Source organism: Dermacentor andersoni, chromosome 6, assembly GCF_023375885.2.
Source record: "Dermacentor andersoni chromosome 6, qqDerAnde1_hic_scaffold, whole genome shotgun sequence".
Lineage (NCBI taxonomy): Eukaryota > Metazoa > Arthropoda > Arachnida > Ixodida > Ixodidae > Dermacentor > Dermacentor andersoni.
Genome location: NC_092819.1, coordinates 131885700 through 131895569, shown reverse-complemented (window position 1 = coordinate 131895569; position 9870 = coordinate 131885700). Strand labels below are relative to the sequence as shown.

Genomic DNA, 9870 nt, shown 5'->3' with positions numbered 1-9870 from the left:
TCGAGCTTCCTGAGTTCAGCCTTCCTGATTTCAGCCATGTCCTGGCCATGTGCAACAGGTTTTGCCGAAAGCCAGTCCTTTATTTGCCTTTTGACGCTGCTCACTCGCGGCAGCTTTTCCTGCTTCACGGAGTGGTTAGGTGCATTGTCCATGAGTATAACACTTGGAAGTTGTAGAAGATGCAGAAATTTCTGAGTTAGCCATTTTGATTGTGCTCTCCATTCATCTCCTCATGATAATCGCCTGAGCTTTTCTTTGTGCTACAGACTTCCCTGGCATCTTCAATAAAGTCATTTTTATTGCTACAGCTAGGGGTCACAATAAGCCTGCGACTTTTACCACTCGGGTTTTGGAAGGCCGTAGAAAATCCGGATCAACGCGCCTTATGCAGGGTATCTATGGCTTTGTCAACCCACACTTGACTACTTGTGTGGCCGGCGTTGACCCACGTTTCGTCGGTGTTAAAAATCTGCCCGCCTTGGCGTCGCGACTCCACAATACGGCGCAGACAGCGCGGTGAGACTGCACTTTGTGCGTCGCTTTCCACGAGCAGTGCGTCCCGAGACCACTTCTTGTATCGGAAGCCAAGCTTCCTCAACATGGTTTGCATAGTTGCCGTCTGTACGGAGGGTAGCTTGCTGTCCCCTTCGAAGTGGCGCATCAGCTTAGGCACAGTGGGGATCTCGTTTCTCTGAAAAAAGCTCTGTGCGACCCTTTTCAACGGCGGCAGGTGAAAGTCATCCGCTTTCTTTTTGGGCTCACGACCTCTTTGGCCGGAAAACTTCTTCGCTATCAATATTCTACCCGCCTTTTCTTTCTCCGACACCCAATCGAACCGTGCCCGCTCGCTCAGCTTATGAGTTGTGCTGCCCCCTTGACCAGAAAATTTCATGCTGGCTCCTTTCCCACACTCATTGCGAAGCTAGACGTTCGAAGATAACGACCTCTCCTCTTTCGGGAAGCATTGCACTTTAGAACAACGGCGTGCAGGAGACGTGACTGCTATGGAGGACGCCATCGATGCTAATGGCGACGTGCAACTTCGCAGGAAACCTCCGCTTTGTCTTTTAGAGCGACAGCTGTATTCTTCAAGTTACAACTCCCAAGGCGAATCTCGGCGCGCATTTGAGCTTCAGCCGCCGGCGCGCAAATGTGAAGGTGTGACGTCACGTCACGTGAACCGCTGGAAAGAAGTGTCGCAGTTACACATGCTCGAGCCTCGCCGCGCTCGCCGCTGCATACCACGTGACTAAGTGAGGTAACAGCTGCTTCGTCGGCGCTTGGTCGCTCAGCCTCGCCATGGATGAAGCACGCGCCAGTGCGAGAGCGTCAGCTCTTCGCCGCCGGCGACAATGCGTCTGAGGGCTCTTGCGGTGTAGGGCGCCGGGAAAAGCACAGAGGAACCTGGTCTAACCTTGCTTAACAGCGCTTTTGCTCATACAACTATGTTGAAGTCACGTTCGATTCTTTCCTACGTTAGGTTAACCGCATGCAAAAAGGATCTCAGTACTTTCTAACCAATAGGCTCAGATCAGTATTGAACCCACGGATTGATTTTTGACATATTTGCAACATAATATTCCAACGTGCAAGGTACTATTTCTTTAATGATTTTGGCGGAAAGAAAAAAAAAGCAAATTGCAATACTAACGCCAAGGAAATTAAAATTGATCAAGATGAAGGACTCCTAGTCGATTAATAGGCATAACAATACCCATTATAGTGATTAGACGAAGGAAGAGAATGTGCACTGAGCGCACTATTTGCGTTGTGCCGGGACACCGCCCTCGCGCAGTTTCCCACAAATGCAGTTCGTAGTTTCCCACAAATGCAGCCAGACTATGAGGTGCAGTATGCGCAAAGATTGTGGGTGATCCTGGTTTCATTATTCAGGTAAAGGTAACATTTTATCTTGAAAGAACTGGCTTTATTTTGCACTGAGCCTAGCATTTACATCAGCAGAGCAAAGAATATTAAGGCATACTGAATAAAACATTTGCCGCCGAGATTTTTAGCCAGGATGAAAGCTTGGATGTTGAAATTGGTTGACACAACCTTGTTTTCAGGCAGAAACTAGTGGAAAATAATGAATTTTATGCATTTTTCACAATATACCGCGTCTACCGGCCGTACCCTGAACTAGAAGAAGCGACGTTCTTGTGACGTTGTCTTTGCCGGACACCGGTGAGGCCGCCGTCGCCCGCGTCTCTCCACCCGCATGGACGGCACTAAATGGCAGCGAACCACAGATCGCTGTGGTTCGAACCGCTGTCGCTCTTGGTCGCATACTTCTTTTCACAAGCGGAGCACGTGCCCAAGTCTTCAAAAAATCGCCGCTTGTGTTGCGTGCTGCTTTGTAATGGGATGAGTGGAGGCAGGAGAATGCCTTTACGTTGCTGCGCGCAGAAGTGGGCGAAGAGCATCGTCAAGTGAGACAAGCCGTCTCATGCATTTCCGGCAGAGCCGAAGCTTTGAAAGACATGGATTTGCGCTGCGTGCTCGTCACAACCATCATGGGTACCGCCAAAGCGTGACTTCCTGTGCTCCGAACATTTCGGGGACAGCGATTATCAGACGAGCCCTGTTCTTCTGCAGAGCTGCGGCATGTCACCGAAACGGCAACGCATGTGGCCTGGCGCTATCCCTTTTATTTTCTCCAGAAAGCGGAAAGTAGAAAGCAACGGAGGTGCATTAGACAAGACGGAGGGAGTTATGCTTCTTAGGTATTTATTGCACAGCTGAAAATAGAAGACGATATTGGCAGGCGATAAGCAAAGGCATCGTGTCATCTTCCTACTGCTGCTCTCTCGAGTGGCGATCCCTGTGGTGTCGTAGTAGCAGGGTAGTTCGATAGCTGTCATTTGCTCATGAAACATGCGCGTCACGCTTTGGGGGAGCTTCCCATAGCGTCCGAAGTGGACGAACCCCAGCACTGGCGCAAGGGGAAGGTGGACGGGGGCAGACGCCGAACCGACGCCACACGCGTTCATTGAGTACGTTCGCTATTGCGCAAGGGTCGCCTGCCTGTATCTGCCTGTGAATATTGTCCGCAATCGCCGCCCTCTTTCTGTGCAGAGTTCAGAAACTTGAGCGCGAACAATATGGAAACAACTACAACGCCTTGTTCGATTTCCAGCTTCAACTGCGTTCGAAACAGCGGCTTAAGTCATTATTCGAATTGTACACTTGGACTAACCCATCGCTAAAAAGCGACTATAGAGCTAGTTCGCGTCGCACATTTATGTAATTGCGCCATTCGTGCAATCGCCTTCACTCGAACCTTGCATGGTTGCGCGGTCGCGAAACATTGTGAAGCGGACGTCAGGCAAGTGCCAGCTGCCGACCTATGTTGCTGCTGCGGATGATGCTGCAAGGCGGCACACATGTCACGGCGGTCGGCGCGCTGGCCCCGCCGGTTTACAATCGTCCAGAAATACAGCCGCCGAATTGAAATATGTGAATTAAAAGCTGAGTATCGGAAAAGTAACGTTTTCCGAGTCGAATTTCGATGCCTCCTTCATTTTTTCATTGTTTTCTACATCATTGGTTTAAGGTGAGAGGTCTGAACGGATGCTAGTTGACTAGGCTGTCTTTCATAAGGGGCAGGGTTCTTGAAAAGTATGTGCACTGTGCAGGTTCATAATTCCTATGAAAACAGCGCTTAATAGCATTATGCACGAGGTCTTACTTTGGATTGAATCATGGAGGGGCTGGCGCGCACGCCGAGCCCCACTACCAAAAATTACATGCCCCATCTGCCCCGGTTTGGGGTAGTGGCGTGCTTCAGCCAACCGCAGTGCAATGTTAAGCCTCCGTACGGAGCCTCGACCTCAATGATCATCAGGAACTCGACACCAGGTAAGTATGAGGCGTGATACATCGGGACGAAAGCCTATTTCAATAGGCCCTGCGGGTTGCATTGGTTGCGAAGAGCGCATCCCCTTTTATACTAAACGCTATAGCAAATTAGAGAAACAAACAAGAAGTTTTTCGACACACGATCATTCTAGCTGAAAACCTATAATCATAATTTTCCCATCTTTGAAATTTATTGATAGCTTTTTTCACTAGCATGGCGCGGAAATCAAGAATAAATGTCGAACACCATCGCGTGCGTGTGTGCGTTTCATACTGGTTAGCTGTGTGCTTCTAGGCTGTCCATCATGCGGTATAATAAAGCAGAATTATGTGGTTTCACGCACAAAAACCACGAGCTGATTATAAGGAATGCCGTAATGCGCGACTCCGGAAAATGTAGACTTCCTGGGGTTCTTGAATGTGCACGTAACTCTTAGTACACAGGTGTTTTTTTTAATTTCGCCCCCATTGAAATGCAGCCGCCGTGGCCGGGATTCGATGCCGCGACTAGTGCTTAGCAGCCCAACCTCATAGCCACAAAGCAATCATGGCGGGTGCAAGTATAATAATAATAATAATAATAATAATAATAATAATAATAATAATAATAATAATAATAATAATAATAATAATAATAATTGGCAGTGGCTTAGCTCGGCTATGCAAGGATATACGTAGCGAAAGCTAAGGCATAGCATGATTAGCCTTGGTTAATCTTGATTGCAAGTCCAGGTTAGTCTGGTTGTCTAGCTACGTTGCGGCGTTTAGCAAGTCGTTCGGCGCGCTGTTCGTGTGTTCTTGGGGATTCGTTTTCTCTTCATCTCGTTCCCATGTCGATTCCAGACCTCCTCCTGCTTATCAGGATGATAAGCAGGAGGAGGTCTGCTTATTTGCTTAATTTTATAAATTACTCGATTAAGAATGCATGGATTCATCCAGATTGGAAGGTTGCCAAAATAATTCCACTACTCAAAAAGCGAGGCGATGGATATTCAATAGACAACATTAGACCTATTTCTCTAACCTCAAATCTTGTAAAGTTACTGGAGAGAGTTCTTTATGGTCACGTTGATAGGTGGATAGGCGAGAACCAAATATTAAGTGATTCTCAAATAGGATTCAGGCCCGGCTGCTTAATTTGGTGTGCTCATGTTGACTTGGAGAGTAGAATCCAACTCGCTCGCCGCAACAACCAGTACGCAGACCTAGTGACATTAGACATTGCGAAGGCGTATGACAGTGTCGACCACAGTACTTTAATCAACAGGCTCAATAGTGTGAATCTTCCACAGTATATAATTGCATGGATTCAAAATTTTTTAAGCGGACGAACATTTCATTGCTATCATTTCATTGCTACCACTATATTTCATTGCATCAGTACCTGATCAGCACCAGTATCAAAGGCGTTCCGCTGTTTTGATTATTGATCGATGGCGTCTTCTCTTTCCTGAACATGTTTCCACATCTGAATTTCTGAATTTCAAGCTTCTTTTCGTTGCTCCCGTACAGCCTGCAGTTTGTTCGTCTCGAGAAAGAGATAACACACAAAGAGTAGAACAGAGAAAAACGCATGAGTGAGTGTTTTTAACTGGATTGCCCCATTTGATCTGCGTAAATATCTTCGTGGCCGTCAGGCATACCAGGCGACTTCCTCAAGCTGCTCGGGTGTGCCTAACCAAATTACAGAGGCAGAGTATGACGGTCACTCTACAGCTGCAGCTCTACGCGACGGGAGTAAAGGGACGGGCGAGCTGCGAAGAATGGCGAAACACACTTAGCGTGCTTCGGAATTACGTCTTTTTATTAAAAGACTGAGGCGAACATGCTTCCCCAAAAGAGGCTCCAACCGCTTTCTGAAACTGAGCGCTTTCAAACCCACGAAAATCCCTTGTATTTCCAATTTCTTTCTTTTTATTGCGTACAGCTTTAGGTGGAATCACCAAGGTTCACTGTTCACGTTTCTTAGCTTCTCGTTTGCGGCACTAAAATTTTGACGAATGCGTATATCTCCCAGCGGGGAAATGTGCTGCATGCCATCTGTGTACTGCTTAACGTTACCGTGTGTTTTTGCGCATGGCAAGATATTTGTTGACATATTTTTAACAAGTGTGTATATCCTTCTATTTAGATGCATTTGGCTGTTTACGACCGTTAATAGGACTGCCGTTCCAGCGTCCATTAGTCTTGGGATTGTGTCCGGTTGCTGGTTGCTACGGGACTACGTGTCAGCTGTGGAAAGAGGATGATGCCGCTGGCCTGTGGTTGCTTCGCTCCAATAATGACGTCGATAAACTCACACGTGCTTACGGAAGTGCTCACTTGGCATTCGAAGCAGCTCATGCCGCTTTTTTCTTTTTCAACAAAATTGAGGGCCTAAATGAAAACGCCGCTTCATGCAGTCACTAGATTTAAGTCATGCCGGATTTAACTTTTTGTCTCAAATGCAACAAATTCCATTAAAATCAGCCCAGTGGTCATCTAAGAAAAACGTATTTGCGTTTTACATGTATTTGAATAGGCCGTGTCCGAGTTTGGAACGAGCTAAAGCTTCCTCTTAAAGCAGAGTCATAGCGGCGCACACAGCCAGCGGTCGTTGAAAATTTCCCAGAGGGTCAAGCGCGTCGGCTTTTGCACATGAGTCATCGAAGGTTCCAGTGTATTCGCCGGTGCCCGCGTGGCTACCGGAAACTACTACACAATTCCTGTCGCGCATGCAATCTGAATAGCAAAAGTTTGGTGGGGATAAACACAATAGACAGAATCAACGATAACATTCGCGTAAATTTTAAATCATGCATGTACGTCTTGCGCTGAGCGAGAACTTCAGGTTTTTAGGGGGTGAAATGCAGTACCGATAAAAGGACGAATAAGTTCGTTTGAGAGCTGGAAATGCGACGACAAGCTGCGGCATGGTTAGAGAACCGGCAGTCGAACATGACAACACGGGCCCTTTTCCGCAACGTCTTCCTGCCCACCTCTACGAACATCTTGCTCAAGGAAAGAGCCGAATGTCTGTTAGAAGCACGAGTGCAACTATCCAACGAGAGCATCTTGATTGTCACGGAGGAGGTGATTCGCCTGTTTAGACACGCCGACCTGACTTGCCAGAAGAGAAAAAAGTTCGCTTCTTGGTGAGCGGTTTCAAGCAAGAGGCCTTCGCCGGATTGATACGCAACCCGCTCAAGACCGCTGTTGAAGTTGTTTCCGAAGCCAGAACCATTCAGAAGACTCTCTATATGCGGACAAGGCAATGTAACTGCCGAACGCTGACAACAAATTGTATCGATGTTCAAGCACTCCGCAGCGCCGATCTGCGCGAAACTATCAGAGGTCGTTCACGAGGAAGTGCAGATCTTTCCCAGGTCGCAGCCTTGAGTGGCCTCAATTGCTGACGTCGTTAAAGTTCAGCGATAACTGGGGGTTACTGAAGTGCATCCGCCATCGCCACAGCCCTAGCCGGAAACGATGACATATGCCGTCGTCGCCCGCCGCGAGGTCCGCCCTCCTCACCAGACACTGTCACCAGACGCCAGCCTCACCACACCCGAAAGTCGGCCAGCGAAACGCCTAGAGGAAGCCACATTTGGCGAGACCCCGAACACCACCCGCTCAGCTATCATTGCGAAGGAGAAGCCGGCCACGTGTTCCGCCGATGGCCACACCGCGACTTGGGACTGCGAGGGTTTGCCGTCAATGCACCGCATCCACAGCTTCGGGAGCGACCTCGCGACATGGCCGAATACCTCGCCTCAACACGCTGGACAACCCGGCGACCTTCCCGTTCGCCCTCACAAGGACGCTACATGTCGCCGCAGCCCGCACCATACACTAGTTCGGCCCCGGCCATAACCTCATATGCGGAAAACTATAGGAAGCAACTGACGGCGGGGCGGTTGCTGTTCGTCTCAATGGCGAAGATCCTCCGCCGCCGACGACGCCGATTCAACGTCCTACTCGTTGACGTAGCAACGACACGCCGCCATCCCGACCAAGCCTTGAAGCCAAGCATACTTCAACAAAAGAAAACCTTACGATCCTACGTGGCACCCTCATGTCAACGGGGCGCAGCTGTCATCTTACGCCAAGACCAAACTGAAACGCATGCCAAAGAACCACCTACCACGATTTGCTTCTCAAACGCCATGCAGTCACCGCTTTAGGGACACAGAAACCGACTACTCCGTCATGAGCGGACCCTTTGCCGCCCAGTTCAAGGAAGTTAAGACTGCATGGGAAGGTCGTCAAGTCCGGACAACTGGAGGATATTTGATAACACCGACTGGAGTCTGTGCTTCACGAATTACCGTTCATGACCGAACCTATCATAGCAACTTGATTACGCTCAAGAGTGTTCACGAGCCCTAATTATCGGCATGGACTTCCTGAAGCAATAAGGCGCAATCATCGACCTTACATCGAAGTCGATAACGCTATCCGCAGACCAAGCGATATTGCCAGAGAGTTCTCGGAGTCACCATGCCGTCAGTGTGCTCGTAGAGCAAGTCAGCATGCCGCCTCGCTCTATCACGGTCATTTCCGTCGGCGCTAAAACACCCGCAGACGTAGAAGGAGTTATTGAGGTTCACCAGCGTCTACTACTCGAGCGCGAAATTTGCGTCGCAAGAGACATCGATCGAATGCACGGTCTTCTCTGAGGTTGCAAAAGCTATTTTTCGACGTCATCAATGTGCCCTTATGCTGCAGCTATACAGGTCGCTTTCAGTGGCACCTTGCATGGTTGCGCGCTCATGAAACAGTGAGAGGCGGACGTCAGGAAAGCGCCGGCTGCCCACCCCTGTTGCTTATGCTGCTGCTACTGAAAGCCGGCACGTATGACGTCATGTCGGTCGGCACGCAGCTCCCGCGCGCTCACAATCGTCCAAAAATACTGGAATCCGTTATAGAATATGTGCAATAAACATTGCACATCGGAGAAGTAGCGTCTTTCGAATCAAATATCGGATTCTATCTGGCTGGGCTGTCTTTGAAATATGAAGCGATAACAGTTAACTGCTGGGCGAACAAGTGCTTGAACGTCAGGTGCACTGCATTTGGGTTTGCACAGGTTGTGTAATTCGTACGTGGGCACCGCTTGAATGCAGGATACACGAGTTCTTACTTTGGATTCCAACATAGAGGGGCTGGCGCGCACGCCGAGCCCCACTACCAAAAATTACATGCCCCATCTGCCCCAGTTTGGGGTAGTGGCGTGATTCAGCCAACCGTAGTGCAATGGTTAGCCTCCGCACGGAGCCCCGACCTCAATGATCATCGGGAACTCGGCACCAGGTAAGTATGAATCGTAATCCATAAGAACGACAGCTTATTTCAAGAGGCGCTATAGGTTGCGCTGGTTGTGAAGAGTGCATCGCGTCTTATAGTAAACGCAATACTAATTTACAGAAATGTACAAGGCGGTGTTACGACAGAGAAGACTTGTAGCTGAAACCCTATTATCCAACTTTCAACATCTATGAAATTTATTGATAGCTTTTTCACTAACCTAGCTCGGAAATAAAGAATAAAGGGTCGAACACCAGCGCGTGTTGGTTTGCGTTTCTTACAGGTTATCGGGGTTCTGTCCCGCAAGTAATATAATAAACTAAAATTATGAGCTTTTACGTACCAAAACCACGATCTGTTGAGGAGAGACGACTTAGGGGGGGGGGGGGTGGGGGGGGGACTCCGGGTAATTTCGACCACTTGCGGTTCTTTAACGTGCCCCTAAATCTAAGTACACGAGTGTTAATCGCATTCCGCTCCCATCGAAATGCGGCCGCCATGGCCGCGATTCCATCCCGCGACCTCGTGTTTAGCGGCCCAACACCATAACCTCCGAGCAACTACGGCAGGTGCATGTATAATAATAATATTAATAATTATAATAATACTAATTTCTACTCATGGCCGGGGTTCCAAAAGATGGCGCAATATGTGTTATGGTCGTGGCCTGCTGAAGTTCGGTCCTTGCAATTGCCTGCCGCCTCTGTTAATTTAGGTACTGTGACC

General features: G+C 48.8%; 2 non-coding genes across 2 annotated transcripts; both read right to left on the bottom strand.

Moving 5' to 3' along the window:
* Positions 1-3704: 3704 nt before the first annotated feature.
* LOC126523759 (U1 spliceosomal RNA) lies at positions 3705-3866 on the bottom strand. Its single transcript, XR_007597767.2, has one exon. It is a non-coding gene; the product is annotated as a U1 spliceosomal RNA (small nuclear RNA).
* A 5130-nt stretch (positions 3867-8996) lies between these two features.
* On the bottom strand, positions 8997-9158 carry LOC126523770 (U1 spliceosomal RNA). The gene has a single exon (XR_007597771.2). It is a non-coding gene; the product is annotated as a U1 spliceosomal RNA (small nuclear RNA).
* Between the last annotated feature and the right edge of the window lie 712 nt (positions 9159-9870).